At 38.0% G+C, this 24,415-nt stretch overlaps 1 long non-coding RNA gene and 1 pseudogene across 1 annotated transcript in view; one reads left to right on the top strand and one right to left on the bottom strand.

Annotated features, from left to right (window-relative positions):
• Positions 1-1,421: 1,421 nt before the first annotated feature.
• The window catches only part of LOC117021305 (uncharacterized), a 61,603-nt gene continuing 38,609 nt past the window's right edge, over positions 1,422-24,415 (bottom strand). Inside the window, exons 2-3 of the long non-coding RNA XR_004422867.1 lie at positions 1,549-1,628; positions 1,422-1,461 (exon numbers count right to left, since the gene is read on the bottom strand). This is a non-coding gene — a long non-coding RNA (uncharacterized LOC117021305). The remainder of the gene's footprint in view (positions 1,462-1,548; positions 1,629-24,415) is intronic.
• Positions 14,795-15,249, top strand: LOC117020599 (calmodulin-alpha-like; annotated as a pseudogene).

Below are 24,415 nucleotides of genomic sequence, written 5' to 3'. Positions count from 1 at the left end.
CATCCGAGGGGTATGTTTGAGAGAAGAGACTTAAGGGAATGGAAGGGAGAAAATGAAAAGGCACAACTGAGCAATGAACATAAGCTGCTGTCGAACTCAGGAGAACACAGGACACCGGGGGTACCAGACCTGCCCTCGTCCCTCACCCGACCACATACAACTGCCATCCACACCCTGGCCCTGGCCCTCTCGGGGGGACACAAGAAGACAGAGGGTGGCAGGGAACCTGTGTTCAACTTCCTCCTACATCCTGTCCCACTCTCACCAGCAGCCAAAGCACATCGACTGCACGGGGGTGGGGACCAAGAATCACTGCCATCACCATGGAAATGTGCTGTCATTCCCCATGGAAGAGTGCAACATTGCTTTGGGAACCAGAAGACGAAATGGGCGTCAGAGGAAACCTGGCCAGTCAGAGCCCCTCACCAACCATCCCCGTCTTTTGGGAAAAGCCTTTTTCCTCCCAGCTCTTCTTCCATCTGTTCATACAGGGGCGCCCACCTGTCACCTGTGTTCATTCTTCCAGTGGTGCCCGTCCCATGTCTCAGTGGGATGGGGCATGTTTCCCTCTCCCAGCTGCCCCGGGATGTCCAATTCTCTCCACAACTCAAACTCCTGGTCTGCGACACACACCATCTTTACCACTGAGCAGGAGGGGGCTGGATCCTGATGACCTGCACCCTTGTCTACTGTGTCTCGGGAGGAAGAAGACAAAAACGTCCTGATTCTGGTGCCCAGGCGGAACTGGACGTGAGGACAGACAGGCAGTGGTTTCCCTTCACCTTGCTGAGGAACCAGAATCTGAAGCCCAGGGTCCTCATTCCCGTGTCCTCATGAATGGGGAGGGAGGGGACTCTTACCTCCATCTCTGTCACGACCTCCTTACCTCACCTGTTTGTGTAGCGGCCTCTTCCTCCCCTACCTGACTGCCAGTGCCTTGAAAGCAGGGCCCTGCTGTGCGTCAGCTTTCCATCCTGGCCACCATTCCTGCACGTTACAGGCATGGATCCAATTGCCGTGGATGAATAAGGGCACCCAAGGGACACGGATGTCCCTAGCATGTCGATCACAGCTGAACACCAGGCTCTGACGCTCCTTAGAAATGGGGTCAGCCTGGGTGGGGGTTTTAGAGTGTGTAAACATGCCGGCACAGGGGCCATCCGTCCCCCAAAGTAACACCTCCCAGATTCACACCCAAAGTATAAATAAAGCCCATCAGGTGTATCAGGACCTGCAAATATGCTACAGCCTCTGGGGAAAGTGATTCTTAAATGCACAAAAAGAAGGACTTCAAAAATGCCCAGAAGGTAGCTTCCCCCACAGTCTGAACAGTCACTAACTAACATCTCTTGTAGAGAAACGACACATTTCTCACAGCAGAAAATAACACATAAGAACGCAAACCCATGAGTTTGGTGGAGGAAAACTGTGTCCATGCTGCTTGCCGAGGCCATGAAGTATCTGTGGGTGTGGAAAGGGAAGCTGTGCATACAGATCTGATATGCTCACACCTCCACCCTTTCACCCTTAGGAGCAACTGCCCTTCACCTGCTGTCAGAGCCACGTCCTGCCAACATCTCTGCTTCCTGATTCTCAGATGCTGCTTCCGGTGAAAACTCTTTAAAGGACTAAAAGAAAAAATATGCTGTCATCCTAGAATTCAATGCACAGAAAAAATAAATTTCAAAAGTGAAGACAAAATAAATTATGTTTCAGACACACAAAGACTAACAGAATTCATCACCAGAACATCCAGTCTACAAGACATGCCAAAGGACGTCTGTCAGACTTAATGATAATTACGAGTGGGAAGTATAGATCTATGCAAAGAAAAAAGAGTGCACAAAATGATAACGACATGTCTCACTATAATATTTTTTCTTATGGAAATTTAAAAGATGATTGACTGTTTAAAGAAAAGTAATAATAACGTATGTGGGGTTTTAAAAATTAGTAAAATTAAAATGTATAATGACAATATCATGCAGGCTGAGAGGAAAGAAATAGAAGTGTTCTATTTTAAGTTTCTTTTACTGTATGTGAAATGATGTAATATCACTTGAAGGTGGACTGAAATGTTTGAGATGTACAGTATAAACTCCAAAACAACCTCAAATAACAAATAGAGAATTTGTAGCTAAAAAGCCATCAAAGGAGATAAAATTGAAACATAATAGATAATCCAAATGTTGTCTGAGAAAAGATGAAAAATAGAAATTCCATAGGAAACGTGGGACAGATAGAAAATAAATAAGAAACTGATAACTCTAACCATATCAATAATCATGTTAAATACCAATTGTAACCCCAATTAAAAGAAGATACTGTCAGATTAGCCTAATTATATGCTGCTGATAAACACATTTAAATATGAAGATACTGAGGTGGCCGGTTAACTCTGTTGGTAAGAGCGTGGTCCTAATAACACCAAAGTTGCGGTTTGATCCCTGCATGGGCTACTGTGAGCTACGCCCTCCACAACTAGATTGAAACAACTACTTGACTTGGAGCAGATGGTCCTGGAAAAACACAAATAAATAACCAGCAATAGAGTAAAAGTATAAAAAAAGACTTACGAAGCAAAAATAATACTAGACATAAAGGTCATTTCATGATAATGCTCAAGATGACATAGCAATTCCAAATGATTAAGCATCTATAAACAAATATCAAAACACATGAAGCATTTGCTTATATAAATTTTCATCTATGCACAGCTTTAGCTGCATTCCACAAATTTTGATATTTGGTACCAAATATCTAAAAACAAAAAACAAAATCCTAGCCCACAAACCCTCTCTTGTGAGGGCAGTGTGAGAAAAAAAAAAAAAACTTGTGGAGATGAAAGAGAGATGCTACAGACACAGCTAAGTTTTATCTAAAATCATAGCCAAAAAAAAAAAAAATAGGATCATTCTGGCAGAAAAATTCTAGAAGAATGTTTTGTTAGGTCAGAATACCAAATATATTGAAAGACATAAAAAATATACGTGGTATGTACAGTATTTTTAATTTTTTTCAATAATAGTTGGCATTCAATATTATTTTTCATTCGTTTCAGGCGTAAAGCGTACTGGTTAAACATTTATATAATTTACAAAGTAATCCCCTGATTAGTGTAGTACTTGCCTGGCACTATACACTATACATAGTTATTACAATATTATTGACTATATTCCCTATGCTTTACTTTACATCCCCGTGACTATTTCATAACTACCAATTTGTACTTCTCAATCCCTTCCCCTTTTTCACCCAGCCTCCCAACCTCCCTTCCATCTGGCAACCATCAGTTTGTTCTCTGTATTTATGAGTCTATTTCTGTTGTTTGTTCATTTATTTTGTTCTTTAGATTCCACATATAAGTGAAATCATATGGTATTTGCCTTTCTCTGTCTGACTTATTTCACTTAGCATAATACCCTCTAGGTCCATCCATGTTGTCACAAATGGTAAAATTTCATCTTTTTTAATGTCCAAGTAATATCCCATTGTATACGAGTACCACCTATTTTTATCTAGTCATCTATTGATGGGTACTTAGGTTGCTTCCATATTATGGCTATTGTAAATAATGCTTTGGTGAACATAAGGGTGCATAAATCTTTTCGAATTAATGTTGTTTATTTCTTTGAATAAATGCCCAGGAATGGAATTGATGGGTCATAAGGTAGTTTTATTTTTAATTTATTGAGGATACTCCATACTGTTTTCCATAGTGGCTGCACCAATCTGCAATCCCACCAACAGCGCACTGAGGACTCCCTTTTGTCCATATCCTCGCCAGCACTTGTTTTTTGTTGATTTATTGATGACAGCCATTCTGACAGGTGTGAGGTGGTATCTCATCGTGGTTTTTATTTGCATTTTTCTGATGATTAGTGATGTTGAGCATCTTTTTGTACATCTGTTGGCCATCTGTATGTCTTCTTTTGAGAAATGTCTATTCAGTTCCTCTGCCCATTTGTTAATTGGATTGTTTGTTTTTTGGTGTTGAGTTGTATGAGTTCTTTATAAATTTTGGCCTTTATTGTGTTGAGGTTTGTTCCCTCTATTCTCACCTTGCTGTGAGGTTTGTCATAAATGGATGCCAGATTTGTCAAATGCTTTTTCTGCATCTATTGATATGATCGTATGATTTTTGTCTTTCATTTTGTTTATGTGGTGTATGTTAATTGATTTGTGGATACTAAACCAACCTTGCATCCCAGGAATAAACCCTACTTGATCATGGTGTCTGATATTTTTAATGTATTACTGAATTTGGTTTGCTACTTTGTTGAGGATTTTTGCATCTATGTTCATCAGGGATATTGGTTTATAATTTTTTCTTTCTTCTTTTTTTGTAAAGTCTTTGTCTGGTTTTGGAATGACGGCAATGGTGGCCCCTTAAAATGAGCTTGGGACCCTTCCCTCCTCTTGAATTTTTTGGAATAGTTTGAGAAGGATAGGTGTTAATTCTTCTTCAAATGTTTGATAAAATTCACCTGTGAAGCCAACAGGTCCAGGACTTTTGTTTGTTGGCAGTTTTTTGATGACTGATTCAATTTGATAAGTAGTAATTGGTCTGTTCAGATTTTCTGTTTCTTCTTGATTCAGTCTTGGAAGAGAGTATGTTTCTAGCAATTTATCCATTTCTTCCAGATTGTCCAATTTATTTGCATATAATTGTTTGTAGCATTTTCTTATAATCCTTTGTATTTCTGTGATGTCAGTTGTCACTTCTCTTTCATTTCTGATTTTATTTATTTGCGTTCTCTCTCTCTTTTTTTCTTGATGACTCTGGTTAAAGGTTTATCAATTTTGTTTATCCTTTGAAGGAACCAGCTCTTGGTTTCATTGAGCTTTTGTATTTTTTTACCCTATTTCATTTATTTCTGCTGTGATCCTTATTTTTCCTCCATTCCACTCACTTTGGGCTTTGTTTACTGTTCTTTTTCTAGTTTCTTTAGGTGTAAGGTTAGACTGTTTGAAAAAAATATATGTGCTGTGAATTGTCAGTGTTTGTAAGGCTTACCTTTTGCAAGAGAAAATGGAAAACACACATACACACACACACACACACACGGAAAAACAAAATACAAATAACTGGAGAGGTGCCTTGTAGCAATTGAGTAGCAAAAATATATTGATAAAAAGGACAAATTTAGGATCCAGCTTCCAAATATAAGTAATGAATGAATGAAAGAATGAGTAAGTGTGGGGCGGCCAGTTAGCTCAGGTGGTTAGAGGTGCTCTTAACAACAAGGTTGCTGGTTCCATCCCCACATGGGCCACTGTGATCTGTGCCCTCCACAACTAGATTGAAACAACTACTTGACTTGGAGCTGATGGGTCCTGGAAAAACACACTTAAATAAAAGTTAAAAAAAAAACTATTGTAAACAGAATTTAAAAAAAAAAAAAAGAAGTGAAAAGAGCACAATCAACATCTTCCAAAAATGTAGAACAAAATTTGGAATTTGCTGCATTGACAGAGCAGGTTCTTTTGAAGTAAAAATACCACAAAATAAATATAAGAAAATTGAATAAATCAATATAAACTTATGCTTACAATTTTAAAAAGTGAGATCCAATTCAACACATTTCAACTAAGGAGAACCCTTTCTAAACAAAGCAGCTATAAAGCAGAGAAAAACTGTAAGATAACATTCCCCACCAAACTAAATATACTCAAGCAAGCATTTGAGTATAAAAACCTCATCGACTTTGAAATCAATACTTAAGAATAGAAATGTACAAAAAAAAACTGGGAAAAATGAAGAGATTTGCTTCAATGCAGTAAAAAATGACAAAGTTATCTCAGAATTGAAGACTGAATTATGTTAAAAGATAAACTGAGGCATAGTAAAAACTTTCTAAGACACATTTTTACCTTTTTATTTCTTTAAAATTTTTTTATTTATTTAAGAGACATTTTTAAAAGAAAGTCATAAGAAATTACTTTATAGACTTGTAAATAAATACATTCACGTAGATATAAAAACATGACATCATATACAAATGACAGAACAGAACTAACACTAAGTTTTCTCTTTGACTTTCAAATCATTGTTTATTTAGAATCTAATATTGAAACTCAGGGGTATATGTATTATATGTTGTATTATACCACAAGGATTTCAGGCTAGACGTGTGTGAGAAGTAAGCTTAAAAAATTCCAAACCATTAAGAACTTAACTTTATAAAGGCACGGGGACAGCTTAATCAGCCTGTGTCTTAGGCCAACTGCATAACAGGGACTCCCCCAAATTAACTTTCTTGTGGAATACAATATTTATTAAAGTATAAGTACTAAAATGTGGTCGTTTGAACCTTACATATCAAAACATAAATCACAACAATTTTTGAACCTAACGTCACCCTCCACCCCAAACACACTCAGAAACTCCAAAGTGATTTTTCTTCCTTCTTGCCAGGGGGATAGTGTTGAAGAAATCTGTCTCATCCAATGCGTATTGCCCAACGTCTGGCTAACTGTGGACCTGCTGGTCTGGCCTCCAGCCCTGGAGGACCCCACTTAGCTGCTTTTATACACACCTGCCTCTTCCTTTTCTTTTCTCCTTTCCTACCATTAGCGAACTTGCAGAGACACAAATATTTCCTTTTCATAACTTGTTCATTTAATTTATTTATTTATTTTATTTTAATCATCATCATCCATGTTCTCTGCTGCTGTTACATTCAATCTCTACATAGTTGACTATTTCTCAAGCTATACATTGCTCTATAGCTACTGGCTACACAGGTCATTACTTGAAGTGGTAGAGTTTTCCAGGGTACTTGGTCCTTCCTGGTAGGAATGATTTTTATTGTTTCTTATTCAGCCTGTGATAATGGCTCAATAGTGTTGGCCTTCCTGTTTTTAGATTTTCATGAAGGGATGGTTGTTGTGGGAGAGGCTTTTATTTTTTTCTTGAATTCCCTTGAAGGGCTCTTTTTAGCTTCATGTTGTCTTCACCTAGAAGGTCAACAGGGTAAACCCAGAAGTGCAGTGATTTAGGGAAAGAGGTTGGGGACTGGTGGAAAGGCAGGCTTCATGAGAACGATGCAAGATGAAAACAGTGTTTGAGCCAGGCAAGAGCAGGCAGGAACCTTGTGTGTTGGGGAACCAATTGGGAAGAAGAAGAGGAACATGGGTATGTCATTTGGCCTTGCCACCATTTCTAGCTATAGGTTGACAGGGGTAGTCATCTTCTTCCTCCCTTTGGTACTTGGAGTTGGTTGTTCTGTAACAATGGTCGGTGCTTGTGGTATCCTGTTCACCTTAATCATCTTACAACCTCTCAGTGGTTTACACCAGGGCTTCTGATGTACCTCTACATGCCCCTGTTTGGGTCAATGGGGACCTATATCTTAGGCTGTGTATGGTCAGCAAGGCTCTGTCCCAGCCAAGGGTAACACCATCCTTACTCCTCCATGGGTTGGGGATGGGGTGCATGCTGGACAGGTCAAAATCCTCTGAAGAAAAGAGGCATTTCTTCAGAATGCCCTAAAGAGTCTTCCCCAGATGATCTGGCAGCCTTCCTCATCTGTTTAGATTCAATTCTGGTGGGTCGCATAGTAGGCAGTGGTGTCTCCTTCAAGCCATTCTTCATGTCCCACCCCATTCGATGGTTCATTCTAATGTCTCTTGCTCTTAACCTTTACCGACCTAGTACTTTGGATATCTTATCTAAAATCCTTCCAAGCTAATGTGGCCTTATTTAAGGCTCCTGGAGATGTGAATAATCCTACTTCCCTCCTATGAGTCCCTTACGTGCCTTGAACCCTTTCACTTCTTGGCTACCATCAGGCAACTTTTCCATCTATCTCCTTTCCCAAAATGTCCATGGAGATGTCTTCAGTCTTATGATTTCCAGTCTGAAATCACTCCAGGCTGTCAAGACTCCAGTGAATACATTTTCTGCACCAAGTGTCCTAGTTTTGTTTTATAAATGGTGGGTTGTGTTAATCTCAAAACGGGTAGTAGACTGAATGGTGGTCTCGCAAAATATATGTCCATGTCCTAATCCTTAGAATCTGTGAATATTACCTTATGTTGTAAAAGATGTGAATAACTTAAGGATTTATACGCCAAAAGATGTGACTTACGTAAGATCTTGAGAGGAGACATATATCCTGGATTATCCAGGTAGGCTTTCAATACAATCATGTATGTTTTAATAAGATTGAGGAAGAAAGGTTTTGGCAGAGACACACAAAGGAGAAAGCAATGTAAAGATGGATCACATTGCACATTGCGAGAGAAATGTGGCCACAAGCCAAAAAATGCCAAGGCAGTGCCAGCAGCCACCATCATCTAGAAGAGGCAAGGAACAGATACTTCCACTAGAAATATCAGAGGGAGTGCATCCCTGTTGACACTTTGAATTCAGACCTCTGGCCTCCATAATTGTGAGAAAACATTTGTTATTTTACTCCATGAAGGTTGTGGTAATTTATTACCGCAGCCACAGGAAATTAACACAAAAAGTACAGGGGCCAGACTAGGGTTTTACCGGTGTAGGGGAGATAAGAAGATATACACGTTCTGCAAGTTGTGCTAGGTGATTGCATGCAGGACTCTATTAGGCTGGTGCAAAAGTAATTGCACTTTAAAAGGTTAAAAAATAAAAATTGCAAAAACCGCAATTACTTTTGCACCAAACTAATACTATTGAAGACTGACAAGTTATCCCAGAGACTAACCAGAGGTGTGTGAGTCTTATGTGCAAAAGTCTTCTCAACATGTGTTCTCACCCAGAAGACACCTTTCTCACTTTATTTTCCCTTTGACTTTATTAGCATCCTACCTCTCTGGAGCTTACTCACAGTGGGGACACCAGTAGAATTCATTTTTATGAATAGCTACCACAAGCTTCCAACCTGTTGGAGGAGACTTTGTATTCAGGGCCTATGTATATAGCTCCCTAGTTAGAGGGACTCCCATTCAGATTTTAGGCACTAAAAGAAACGGGTAGTGGGGCTCACCACAGGCCTATATTGCTAATCAACTAATAGTTTATGCCAGCCTGAAATGCGCACCTGAGCACACAATGTTGTAGCTCAGTGCGGGTTCTTGGGTTTCCTATGGAGCGTTCACGTCTTGGTGCACACTGGTTGCTTTCTCACCTAGTGTTCACACCAGCAGTAAAGAATCTCTCAATGGGCTTATCACTTGTGGATGTCAATGGAGTTTGTGATTTATCATCTCACATGGTACATTCATTCATAAAACATTAAATGTGGGCTTTGAATGAAGAACTGCACTGTAATCCTGAAATGACACATAGCCAAAGAAAGTATGGCCCCTAAACCCAAAGAATTTCTAACCTAGAAGAAGAGGAAAGTCTTGGAGGTACATTCTAGTCTTCTCCTCCAGATTTCTGTTCCTACGTTACCATTTTCTGGTCTTGGACTTAGCTCCCCCCCCCTTTTTTTTTTCTTAACCCTCACAACTGTCTCAGGCTGTCCCAAGCTCTGCTGAGGACTACATCTCCTTCAACCCAAATGCTTCTTCTGTTTCTTCCATCAGGCTCTCCCAGAGATGCCATACACATCCAATATTATACCACTGATAGCATAATCTTGTTTTCTAAGACTTTCCCCAAACATGGAGTAACCTACTTCAGTCTGGGACCTCGTCTTTTTCTTTGAATGTGTGGCTGCCAGAGGCCAAAGGCATCTTTATTCAATGAGCATTTGACATTACATCATTAGAACAGGGGTGGTGCGTGGGTTCAAAGAAAGAGTGGTGGAGTGATGTCAGCAGCATGGTAGCATGAGGCGACCTCCAAGTCTCTCCCCTTGAAAAGACAACATGTTGGTAAGCTATAATTCAACAAAGGATTCCCTGCTCAACACACAAACACATCTGAGGGATTCACACATCGAGATATCTGAAGGTGGGCATGTTGGAGCAAGCAGGGGAAGCAGGATGGGCGAAAGGACAGAGACAAAATAGATGGGAGCCATAGATGCAGTCTGTTGCTCACCATCGCTCCAGCAGACACAATAGCAGTGAAGGGTTGGGGTGCAACTGCCACTGGGTAGACCAGAGGGGAAGAGCAGCAATTGGGTCAGGGTGGCCAGTACACATTGAGGCTGAGCCCAGTGTTGGGGTAGAAAAGTGGCACAAAGGGTGGCAGCATTCCAAAAGCTGCCATCATTAGACAAAGAATGCCGCAGCTGCAAGGTCCTGCCCCACCCACCTTCCTGTGGCCCATCTGGCATTAAAACCCTCACTCAGCAGGTCACAAAATGGCAGAAACAACATTCCAGCCTACGTATTCTTTACTCATTATGGCTAAACCCACTGTAAAGAACAGAGCCACAGACACGTGAACATGCTCTCCTTTAACCATCCTTCCCCCACCCATCAAGGCAGAGCCTGACAGAAGCAGCTGAGACACTTCAGATAGAATGGTGCAGCTGGCCCCTTCTGGCTGCAGAGAAGCTGTGCTGGAACACATAGGACAGGAGACCCATAGCCTGCCACATCACACCATAGAGGAGGTGCCCTGAGATCAAGGCAACCAGGTCATAAAGCGGACACCTACCTACCTACTCAGGGAATACGGGGCATTTTCCAAGGCCAAGGCAACACCGCCCCACAGAGATCCCAGAAGTCCCAGTAGTGCAAGTGAGAGAAAGCAAAATCTTACACTACAGCACCACCTATTGGAAACAAAAGAAAGACCTCTACTTATCAACCTGATAAACTGTTAAGAGTCAAATACTTAAATAAAAATGATTTCATTCCCACAAATGCCCAGGCAGAGAAATAATCCTCCAGGCATAAGGAATAACCAACATAATAAGGTAGATCAGAAAGAAACTGAACAGTTTCCAGAGAACAAACTTAAAGATATAGAACACTGTGATGTAAGTGACAGACAATTCAAGATTGCAGAGCTGAGAAAACTCAATGAGATACAAAAAAATTAAGAAAAGCAATTCAATGCGCTCAAGAATAAATGAACAAAAGGTATACTTTACCAAAGAGACTGAAACTATAAAAAAGAATGAAACAAATTCCAGCACTAAAGAACTCAATAAATGAGATGAAGAATGAACTCGTGAGCTTAGGAAATAGAGCAGACCAGATGGAGGAAATAATTAGTGATACTGAAGATAGAAATCTAGAAACGACTCAGGTGGAAGAGAGAATTGAGAGTAAAAAAAAAAATGAAAGAACTCTATGAGAACTAGGTGGAAGAAGAGAGAGAATTGAGAGTAAAAAAATGGAAGGCCATTTTGAGAACTACCTGACTCCATTAGAAAGAGCAATATAAGAATAATGGGTATACCAGAAGGAAGAGAGAGGGAAAAGGGAAGAGAGAGCTTATTCAAACCATAATTGATGAGAATTTCAAATTCCAATGGAAAGGGCTGGAACCTCGAATCCAAGAAGCTAATAGAACACCTAATTATCTCAATGCAAAAAGGCCTCCTCCGAGGCACATTATATTAAAGCTGTCAAAAGTTAATGACAAAGAAAGAATTCACAAGGCCATCAGGAAAAAGATGATGATAACACCTTATAAAGGAAACCTCATTAGTTTATCATTGGATTTTTCAGCAGAAACACTACAAGCTAGGAGAGAGTGGAATCAAATATTCAAAATATTGACAGAGAAAAATCACCAGCAAAAATAATATATCTGACAAAGTTATCCTTTAGATATGAAGAAAAAAATAAAGGCTTTTCCAGACAAACAGAAGTTGAGGGAAGTTTCTACCACAAGGCCTGCATTACAAGAAATGCAAAAAGGTGTTTTTCTATTTGAAATAAAAACACAAAAGGATGCAAAACTGTGAGTAAGATGACAAACAGACAGAATCAGGAAATCACAACTCTTGTTGAGACTACTCTGTTAAGGGTAATAAATACTTAAATATAACATAAAGGTTAAGGGGGTAAAAGCATTTTTAAGAAAAGAAAACAATACCTACTGCAATTTGGAAATGAATGCACAGCATAAAAAGGGATAATTTGTGACAACAAAAATATAAAGGGGAGGGGGGAGAACTAAACTTGCACAGGTGAATGGAGATAAAATGAAATCAGAAGAAAAAGGACTATTATATGAAACTTTTTTGCATAAACCCAATGGTAACCACAAAACAAAAACCTAGAACTGAGACACATAATATAAAAAAAAGGAAGTGGGGCGTGGCGGGAGGGAACCACAGAATACTACCAAACTAAAATAACACAAACATGAGGGAAAAGAAATTATGGAGACACCGAGCTACCAGAAAACATAAGATAAAATGGCTATAGGAAGTAATCATATATAAAAAATCATCCTAAAAAAAAATCATCCTAAATATAAATGAGCTGAACTCACCAATTAAAATGCACAGAATAGTGGGATGGATAAGAAAATCAAAACCCTACTACATGCTACCTTCAGGAGTCCCATCTCAGCTACAAAGACAAACACAGACTCAAAGTGAAGGGGTGAAAGATGATACTCCAAGCAAATGGCATCCAGAGAAAAGTGGATATAGCCATACTTACATCATACAAAATAGATTTCAAGATTTTAAAAAAGGTAACAATAGACAAAGATAGACATTTTATAATGATAAAAGGGATAAAACATCAAGAAGACATAACACTTACCAATATATATGTACCCAACCTGTGAGCACCAAAATGTATAAAGCAATTGCTAACAGAACTAAAGGGACAAACTGACAAAAATACAATTATAGTAGGGGGCCTACATATTCCACTGACAGCAATGGCTAGATCATCCAAACAGAAAATCAATAAGGAAACATCGGTCTTAAACGACAATTAGACCAAATAGACATAACCAATATTTACAGAGCTTTTCATTCCAGAACACCAAAATATACATTCTTCTCTAGTACACAGGAACATTCTTAAGAATGTACCATATTTTGGGGCACAAAACTAGACTCAACAAATTTAAGAAGACTGAAATCATACCAAGTATATTCTCCAAACACAGCACTTTACAACTGGAAATCAACTTCAAAATGAAAGCTGGAAAAACCATGTGGAGACTGAAAAACATGCTACTGAACAATGACTGGGTCAAAGAAGGAACAAAAGAAGAGATCAAAAGATACATAGACATAAATGAGAATAACAATACAACATACCAAAATTTTGAGGATGCAGCAAAAGTGGTAATAGGAGAGAAGTAGGCCTACCACAAGAAATAAGAAAAATCTCAAATAAACAGCTTAACATTTCACCTTAAATAACTAGGAAAAGAATACATGAAGCCGAAAGTCAGTAGAAGGAGGCAAATAATAAAAAATTAGAGCAGAATTAAATGAAACAGAGAACAAAGAGACAATAGGAAAAAAATCAATGCAACAAATAGCTGGTTCTTTGAAAAGATAAATAAAAGTGATAAACTTCTGGCTAGACTCACTATGGAAACAGAAAGGACTCAAATAAACAAAATCAGAAATGAAAGAGGAGATGTTACAATGGACACCACAGAAATACAAAGGACTATACAAGAAAACTAGGAAAGGCTATGTGCCACCAACTTCGATAACCTAGAAGGGACAACTTCCTAGAAATACATAACCTTTCTAGACAAAATCAAGAAGAATTATAAAATCTAAACAGACCAATGAACAGTAAGGAAATTGAAAGTCTTAAGAAAAGTCCCCAAAAGTAAAAGTCCAAGACCAAATGGCCTCACTAATGAATTTAACCAAACATTCAAAGAAGATTTAATACCTATCCTTCGCAAACTCTTCCCAAAATCGAAGGCGAGGCAATATGCTTCCTAACTCATTTTATGAGGCCAACATTACCCTGATACCAAAACCTGGTAAGGACAACACAAAAAAAGAAAACTGCGCACCAGTATCTCTGATGAGTATAGATGCAAAAATCCTAAACAAAATACTAATACATTGAATACAATAATACATTAAAATGATAATACATCATCATCACGTGGGGTTCATTCCAGTGATGCAAGGTTGGTTCAACATATACAAATCAACGTCATATACCACATTAACAAAATAAAGGATAAAAATCATATGATCATATCAACAGATGCAGGAAAAGCATTTGACAAGATACGTCCATTCATGATTAAGACACTCAATAAAATGGGTATATAAGGAAAGTACCTCAACATAATAAATGACAAACTCTCAGCTAATATATCCAATAGTGAAAAAGTGAAAGTTTTTCATCTAAGATGAGGAACAAGGATGCCCACTCTCACCATTATTCAACACAGTACTAGAAATCCTAGCCAGAGCAATCAGACAAGAGAAAGAAATAAAAGTCATACAAATTGGGAATGAAGAAGTGAAATGGTCACTTTTTGTAGATGATATGATTCTTTATATAGAAAACCCTAAAGACTCCACCAAAAGACAATTAGAAACAATAAATACAGTAGAGTTGCCGGATACAAAAATCAAAGACAAAAATTCATTGCATTCCTGTATAGTAACAATGAAATATCAGAAAAAGAAATGAAGAAAACCATTCTATTTGCAATTTCAACAAAAATAGGAATAAACTTAAAGGCTGTGAAGAACTTGTACACTGAAAACTACAAGACATTGTTGAAAGAAATTGAAAAAGACACAAAGGAATGGAAGGATAGTTCATGTTTATGGAATGAACATATTTAAAATGGCCATGTTACCCAACGCAATCTAGAGATTTAATACAGGCATTTTTCAAAGAAATAGAACCAAAAAAAAATTATCAAATTTGGAGTTAGTCCGAGTGGAGCGGGCAAGCTGAGTGGTTGTGTGGTCACATCTTGGAGACTGGTTGTGCTTGCAGCATGGCTGACCAACTGACTGAAGAGCAGATTGCAGAATTCAAAGAAGTTTTTTTCACATTTGACAAGGATGGTGATGGAACTATAACAACCAGGAACTGTAATGAGGTCTCTTGAGCAGGATCCCACAGAAGGAGAGTTACAGCACATGATTCATGAAGTGGATGCTGATGGTAACGGCACAATTGACTTCCCAGAGTTTCTGACAATCATGGCAAGAAAAATGAAAGACGCAAACAGTGAAGAAGAAATCAGAGAAGCATTCCATGTGTTTGATAAGAATGGCAATGGCTCTATTAGTGTAGCAGAGCTTCGCTATGTGATGACAAACCTTGGAGAGAAGTTAACAGATGAAGAGGTTGATGAAATGATCAGGGAAGCAGACATTAATGGTGATGGGCAAGTAAACTATGAAGAGAGTTTGTACAAATGATGACAGCAAAGTGAAGACATTGTACAGAATGTGTTAAATTTCTTCAACAAAACTGGTTATTTGCCTTTTCTTTGTAACTTATCAGTCAAAGGTTTCCCCCTACTGTCAAAAAAAATTGCATGTGTAGTAATTAGGACTTCATTCCTCCATGTTTTCTTCCCTTATCTTATTGTCATTGTCCTGAAACTTTATCTTAGAAAATTGATCAAGTAACACTTTGCATGTGGCTTACTTTGGATATATCTAAGCCCTCCTGCACATCTAAACTTAGATGGAGTTGGTCAAATAAGGGAACATCTGGGTTATGCCTTTTTAAAAGTAGTTTTCTTTAGGAACTGTCCGCATGTTGTTGTTGAAGTGTGGAGTTGTAACTCTGCGTGGACAGTCAACAATTTGTATTTAAAAGTTGCACTATTGCAAAACAGGTGTGTTATCTAGGTACTCATACACAATTTTTTGTACTACTGTACCAGAAACATTTTCTTTCATTGTTACATGCTTTTAAACTTTTTTAGACACTTAAAGAAAATTTATTTATGGCACAATTTGCCGCAAATCCATTGCAAGTTGTATAGCTGTTTTCCAATAAATTAGTTTTTACTCAATTAAAAAAAAATCATTGAATTTGTATGGAACCACAAAAGATCCTGAATAGCCAAAGCAATCCTGAGAAAAAAGAACAAAGCTGGAGGTATCACACTCCTTGACTTAAAATTATACTACAAAGCTACAAAATCAAAACAGTGTGGTATTGGCTGAAAAGCAGCACACAAACCAATGGAACAGAATTGAGAGCCAAAATAAACCCACATGTATATGGGCAACTAATTTTTGGCAAAGGAGCCAAAAACATACAATGTAGAAAAGAAAGCCTCTTCAATAACTGGTGCTGGGAAAACTGGAAAGCCACATGCAAAACCATGAAACTAGACTGCTATTTGATGCCATACACAAAAATTAATTCAAAATAGATCATCTTTTCTTATGGCAGAATAGTATTCCACTGTGTATATATACCACATCTTCTTTATCCAATCATCTATCGAAGGACACTTTGGTTGTTTCCATGTCTTGGCCACCATAAATAAAGCTGCAATGAACATAAGAGCACATATGTCTTTACGGATAAATGCTTTCAGATTTTTTGGGTAGATACCCAGGAGAGGGATTGCTAGGTCATGTGGATCAAAGACCTGAAACAATAAAATACATAGACAAAAACATAGTTACTAAAGTTGTGAACCTTGGTCAGAGGATTTTATGAATTTGACCCCAAAAGCAAGGGAAGTAAAAACAAAAATAAAAGAATCTGACTTCATCAAACTAAAAAGCTTCTGCACAGCAAAAAAAAAGATCAACAAAACAAAGAGTCAACCAACTAAAAGAGAGAAGATATTTGCAAACAATATCTCGGTAAGGGTCTAATATCCAAAATGTGATATTAAGAACTCATACAATTCGACAACAACAACAGCAGAAAACAAAGAATCCTATTTGAAAATAGGTAGAAAATCTGAACAGACATATTTTCCCAAAGATACATACAAACGGCCAACAGATATGTGAAAAGATGTTCACCTTCACTAGCTGTTAGGGAAATGCAAATCAAAACCACAGTGAGATATCACCTCACACCTCACCTGTTAGAATGGCTATTATCAATAAGACAAGAAATAGCAAGTGCTGGAGAGGTTGTGGAGAAAAAGGAATCCCATACACAACTGGTGGTAATGCAGATTGGTGCAGCCACTATGGAAGGCAGTGTGGAGGTTCCTCAAAAAATTAAGTATAGAGTTATCCTATGACCCAGCAATCCTTCTTCTGGGTATCTACCAAAAAAATTTGAAAAATTTATTCATAAAGATACACGTACCCCTGTGTTCATTGCAGCATTGTTCACAGTGGACAAGACATCAAACAACCTAATTGTCCTTCAATAGATGATTGGATAAAGATGCGGTATATATACACAATGGAATACTACTCAGCCATAAAAAAAATGAAATACTGCCATTTGTGACAACATGTGTAGATCTTAAAAGTATCGTGATAAGCGAAATACGTCAGACAGAAAAGGACAAGAACCATATGATTTCACTTATATGTGGGATATGAAACAGAAAGTAACAAATGAAATAAAACAAGCAAACAAACTCATAGACACAGACAACAAGGTTACTAGAGGGGAAAAGGAGGATGAAGAGGGTAAAGGGGGTCGATATATGGTGATAGAAGGATATTAGACTTTGAGTGGTGAGCACACAATGCAATATACAAATGATGGATTATAGAATTGTACACTTGAAACCTATAAAACCAATAAAAATCTTTTTTAAACCAGTGTCACCCCATACATTTAATTGAGAGAGAGAGAGAGAGAAAGACAGAGAAAGAGAGAGAGAGAGAGAGAGAGAGAGGAGACATTGGTTTGGGGTCAGGGAAGCCTAATAAGGGGATGCAAGTCTTGGGCCAAGATATGATGGTTATATACAAATTCCTATGTCTGAGACTTAGTAGAGTGGTTTACAGGTGTGGGAAGTCCAGGTAGGCATAAAGGCTACATGCAAGGGCAGTGTCAGGACTCAGAAGCACACAGAATTAACTGGAATTGGGAATCAACAGCCAGTTTTGTGGAGTTGGACCACAGAGTAGTATCCTTCGGAATGTTCTCACTTCTCATACAATGACTTTGTCTGCTTCTCTAAAATCTGCTGAATCGTATCCTCATGCCCCTAATCCAACGGCAGCAGGTAGCTCAGGACGGCACTCTCCTCCCCTGTTGGTACCATGTTGTCAGGGACCAAGTGTTAGCAGAGGGTCGAGGGTACTTATTTCCTATCATGGCATCTACGCAGACTGAGTAGGGAATCTGGACCTTGACCCCCTAGTCAGTGCAATCAGTTAGCTTATGGAAACACTCTTCTCCATTGCCAGTGATAACAGCAAAAACTAAGCAAAGTGGTCTGCATCTTGTCATTCCCACCCCATATGAAGTCATGGCAGGCAGCATCCCTCACCTACCCAACTAAAGGGGGTGGGGAAGATCTCAAAGAAGAGAGAGCTGGAGAAAGGAATTCTTTAAAACTGTAAGAAAACACTAAGCAGATCCCTGACCAACTCAGACATAAAAGTTAGAATAAACATGTCAAAAAATTTCAGAACTGAAATAAAGTTTGGAATACCACTCAGGTTTTCACAGTGGCCTCTGTGTAGCATAAAAATGAAGCACCTGAATAGCACTGCAAGGCTCCAAAAATTAAATGTCATTTGAACCACAGCCCATAAATGTAGGCCAGGACCCATGTACCAAACCTAAACTGGGTGACTGCCTGCTAAAATAGAAGATTTAAATAGGATTCAGAGTTTCCTAACATTATATCCAAATTGTTCAGGATATGAAGGAAAATCTTTTATCATACCACAAAATCATAACTTGAATCATAACTTGAATGGGAAAATAAAATCACCAGATGCCAACACAAAGATGAATCAGATACTGGAATCATCTGACAAGAATTTTAACTCAACCATGATAAAAATGCTTAAGGAATCAATTACAAATTATTCTGTAACAAAGGAAAACAAAATTTTATCAAAGAATTGAAGTTATAAGAAAGAACCAAGTTAAAATTAGAAACGTGAACTATATAATAACCAAAATAATAAAAACTTACTGAGAGGGCTCAATAGTAGATTAGAAATGACTGAAAAAATAATCAGTGAACCAGAAGACAGATCGATGGAATTTACAAATCTGAATATCAAGGAGAAAATAAACTGAATATCAAGGAGAAAAAAATAATGAACAGAGGCTCAGATACCTGTGGGACAATAACAAAAGAGCTAGCATTTATGTCACTGGTGTCACAGAAGGAGAGGAGAAATAGGGGATAGCTGGCTAAAAGATGTTCTTCACAGAAAAAAAAAAATGAAACAGAAGGGATCTTGGATTACCAAGATGTAAGAAAGAACAATGGAAATATCAATAATATGAGTATATACTTTAATTCTCCTCCTGAGTTTTCTGAATTATGTGAGAGATTGAATAAAAACTTTAACACTCTGCCGCAGTTCTCAATATGTGTAGAGAAACACATTTAAGAAAATTATTCACGAAACGCAGAGGATTAAAAGAACTAAATGAAGATAAGTTGTCTATACTTTACTCAGAGTTGTAAAATGCTCATACCAGCAGACTATGATAAGTTACATGTCTTTAATACAACATCTACAGAAACCACTAAATATTCCGCGCAAAGAAATGAACTTTAAAAACCTCAATAGATAAGTCAAAATGGAATTCTAAAATATTTTCAAGTGACTCACAGGAAAGGGTGAAATGTGAAGCAGATGAAAATAAAACTGAGGAATCAAATACAAAATAAATAAAAATTGCAGGCTTAAGCCCTAATACACCAACGATAACAATAAGGCAAAGATTGTCTGAATGGATTTTTTAAATGACCCAACTACATTTTATTTAAAAGAAGCAAATTTTAAATATAATGGCATAAGTTGTTTGAAAGTAGAAGGATCGAGTATGGAGGGTCTTCAAAAAATTAAAAATAGAACTACCTTATAACCCAGCGATTCCACTTCTGGGTATTTATCCAAAGAAATCTAAAACACTAATTTGAAAAGACTTATGCATTCCTATCTTCACAGTAGCATTATTTACAATAGCCAAAATATGGAAGCAACCTAAGTGTTCATCAACAGATAACTAGATAAAGAAGAGGAGGCACATACCGTGTTTCCCGAAAATAAGACCGGGTCTTATATTAAGGTTTGCTCCAAAAGACGCATGAGGGCTTATGCTCAGGGGATGTCATCCTGAAAAATCATGCTAGGGTTTATTTTTGGGGAAACGTGGTATATGCAATGGAATATTACTTGGCCGTGAAAAAGAATGAAATCTTGCCATTTGTGACAACATGGATAGACCTAGAGGGTAATACACTAAGTGAAATAAGTCAGACTGAGAAAGACAAGTACCATATGATCTCGCTTATATGTGGAATCTCAATAACAAAATAAATAAGCAAACAGAAGAGAAACAAACTCAAAGATACAGAGAACAAACTGATAGTTGCCAGAAGGGGGTTGAGGGGCAGGGTGAAAATGGTGAAGGGCTTATGAAGTACACATTGGTAGTTTCAAAATAGTCATGCAGATGTAGAGCATAGGGAGTATAGTCAATGATATGGTAATAACTATGTGTAGTACCAGATGGGTACTGGACTAATTGAGAATCATCGAGAATCACAAAAAGGTTGAAGTGGTTCAGTAGGGGTCAAGGAGGTAGGAATGACAACTTTGGTTATGGAGCCAACTTCAGTGATCAAGGTCGCTTTGGTGACAGTCATGGTGGTAAGAATATGGTGGCAGTGGGGATAGCTATATAATGGGTTTTGTCATGATGGTGGTTATGGAAGACGTGACCCTGGTTACACTGGAGGAAGCAGAGTCTATGGAAGTGGTGGACAGGGTGATGGAAACCAAGGCAGTGGCTATGGCGGAACTGGCAGCTATGACAGCTATTAACAACAGAGAATGCAGAGGTGGCTTTGGTGGTAGTAGTGGAAGCAATTTTGGAGGTGGCAGAAACTACAATGATTTTGGCAATTGTAGCAATGAATCTTCAAATTTTGGAGCCATGAAAGGAGGAAACTTTGGAGGCAGAAGCTCTGGCCCCTATGGTGGTGGAGGCCAATACTTTGCCAAACCATGAAACCAAGGTGGCTATGGTGGTTTCAGCAGCAGTAGCTATGGCAGTGGCAGAAGGTTTTAATTACTGCCAGGAAACAAAGCTTAGCAGGAGATGAGAGCCAGAGACATGTCAAGGAAGCTACAGGTTATAATGGATTTGTGAACTCAGCCAAGCACAGTGGTGGCAGGGCCTAGCTGCTACAAAGAAGACATGTTTTAGACAATACACATGCATGTGGGCAAAAAACTTGAGAACTGTATATGTGACTAATTGTGTAACAGGTTATTATAGTTTCCATTCTGTGGAAAGTGTAAAGCATTCCAACAAAGGATTTTAATGTAGATTTTTTGTACCCACACTGTTTATTGCTAAATGTAATAATCTGATCATGATGCTGAACAAATGTTTTTTCAAAGGGCATAACAAAAGACAAAGAAGGACACAGTAATGCTACTTCTGGGTACTTATCCGAAGAAACTCAAAACACTACTTCAAAGGGTGCATCCATATGTTCATTACAGCATTATTTACAATAGCCATGATATGGCGGCAACCTGGGTGTCCGTCAATGGATGAATGATTAAAGAGGATGTGGTACATATAAATAGTGGAATATTACTCAGCCATAAAAAAGAATGAAATCTTTCCATCAGCAACAACATAGATGGACCTAAGGGTACTGTGTTGAGTGGAGTAAGTCAGACAGAAAAATTCAAATGCCATATTACTTCACTTATATGTGAAATCTAAAGAACAAAATTAAGGAGCAAACAAAAGCGAAACAAACACATAGATACAGAGAACATTTTGATGGTTGCCAGCTGGGAGGAGGGTTGAGGGGCTGAGTGAAAAAGGGGAAGAGATTGAGAAGTACAAATTGGTAGTTACAAAATAGTCATGGGGATATAAAGCATAAGAAATATAGTCAATAATATTGTAAGAACTATATATGGTGTCAGATAGGTATTAGATACTATACTGGGGCGATCACTTTGTAAGTTATGTAAATGTCTAATTGCTATGTTGTACACCTGAAACTAATATATTATTGTATGTCAAATGTAATTTTTAAAAAATTAGAAAACTACAAAAATAAAAATCCAATCTTTACAAAGATTCATAAGTTCAACATGAAATTTATCTAAAAGCTTAAAAAAATCATAAGAATACCTAAGTCTTAAAGAGGACACATATTAAATATTATCTATTGAAATGCAGATATCCCCGCTGAATTTCTATAACCTGTTCAACTATTTCATGCCCTATATAAAATCAAACCTATGCAAAGGGCTTGACTATATTTTGAGGACACATTCCCAAAAGACTAAGTTACAATTCCAAACTTATCAATTCTGACATGCTTCGGTGTTATTAAAATTAGTAAGTGTCCGTTTTATTCTGATGAATCATCTGTCAAGTTTAGCAAATACGTATTTTGGGTAACTCTCTCTTAGCCTTTACTAGCAAACACCAAGTACTTGAGGGAAGGCAAGATCTTCTGTGTGTCTGACAGATAAAATAGGAAGCATGTAAATTTAGAAAACTGTTTCCTAAATTTGAATCTTTCCTAAATAATGTACATGTTTATGGAAGTGATAATAGGGAAGAACCTGTGACTTTGAAAATAGTCCCAGAAATGTGTAGCGCAGCATGGGGAATCTAGTCAATAATGTTCCAATAAATATGGAGTGCTGAGTGGGTAGTAGACTTTGCTGAGGTTATCACTTTGTGAGTGATGTAAGTGTCTGATCACTATGTGGTTCTGTATGCTTGAGACTAATTTTAAAAATTTGAAAACAAACCTGTGGCTTTGGGAGTTCTCATTGATTATTAATGAGAAATTTCAGTCTTGAAGATTATTGTTAGTATCTTTGTAGCCAAATTCAAATATCCTGGCAATGTGTAAGTCCTTCTATTAAAATACAGATTACAATTAATTTAAGGGAAAGATTAATTACTCAGTGCTGAATTCTGAACGCGATGTCAGATTTTAAGAATGGCTTTCTTTCTGGAGTTTGGCTGGCATGCCATTTTTTGGCAGTTGTTTGGTGGCTTCTGGCCAGTTAAGTTGGTCCTTTTAGGTTCTAGTTACATCTGAAACACTTAAAATTGTACTTTATTGAAGAATGTAAACTTGGCCCCTTGGTCCTCTGTTCCACCAAGACAACTTGGTGTAAAGGTTACATCACATGATGTAAATGATTACATCACAATATTCTATAATAATGAGTTATTAAATACTCAATATGTGCAAATCACTATGTTTTCCATGCATTATATAATTTATCCTTTATAATTATCCTATAAATTTGGCAATATAATCCCTTGTAAAGATCACCATGAGAATATGGAATCACAAAAGTAAATCGATTAAATTCACAAAGCTAATAAGTAACAGAGACAAGTCTTAAAATCAGGTCTGTTTGTTTCCAAAAGCTATGCCTGTAAATACCACGCTATTTTCTTGGTCTTTTAACAACTAAATATGCTTTTTTAAAACTAGAGTTGATTTTTTTTTAGAACAGTTTTCAGGTCACAGCAATATTGAGAGGAAGGTACGGGGTTTCCCATATACCCCCTGCCCTCCCACAGGCACAGCTGCTTTCATTATCATCATCCCCACCAGAGGGGTACATTTGTTACAACTGACGAACCTGCACTGACACGTAAAAATCACCCAGTGTTCATAATGTACGTTAAGGTCACTCTGAATGTCATCCATTCTGTGGGTTGGGACAGCAGTAAAATGGTACGTATCCATCATTATGGCATCATCCAGCATATTTCCAATGCTTCCCAAATCCTCTGTGCTCCACCTATTTATTCAGTGTGTACCCTCTCCCCACCTTTGGAAATCACTGATCTCTTCACTGTCTCCATAGTTTTGCCTTTTCCAGAATGTCGTGTACCTGGAATCGCACAGCACATAGCCTTTTCAGATGGCCTTCTTTCAGTGAGTAATATACATTCCAGTTTCCTCCATGTCTTTTTATGCCTTGATAGCGCGTTTCTTTTCAGTGCTGAATAATAGTCCACTGTCTAGATGTATCACAGTGTATCTATCTACTCACCTACCGAAGGACATCTTGCTTGCTTCCAAGTTTTGGGCAGTTATGAATAAGGTTATTATGAATGTTCGTGTGCAGGCTTCTGTGTACACATAAGTTTTCAACACCTTTTGGTAAATATCAAGGAGTGTGATTGCTGTATTATGTGGTAAGAGTATTTTAGTTTTGTAAGAGATCTACAAACTATCTTCAAAAATGGCTGCACCAATTTGCATTCCCACCAGGAATGAATGAGAGTTCCTGTTGCTCCATATCCTCACCAGCATTGAGGTTGCCAGTGTTTCTGGGTTTTGGCCAGTCTAATAGCGGTGTAGTGGTATCTCATTGTTGTTTGAATTTTTCATTTCCCTGATGAAATATAGTATAGGACAGCTTTTCATGAGCTTATCTGTCATCTATTAATCTTCTTTGAT

The sequence above is a fragment of the Rhinolophus ferrumequinum genome, chromosome X, assembly GCF_004115265.2.
Source record: "Rhinolophus ferrumequinum isolate MPI-CBG mRhiFer1 chromosome X, mRhiFer1_v1.p, whole genome shotgun sequence".
Lineage (NCBI taxonomy): Eukaryota > Metazoa > Chordata > Mammalia > Chiroptera > Rhinolophidae > Rhinolophus > Rhinolophus ferrumequinum.
Note: the sequence above shows the minus strand (reverse complement) of the source record. Positions and strands in the feature narration are given on the sequence as shown.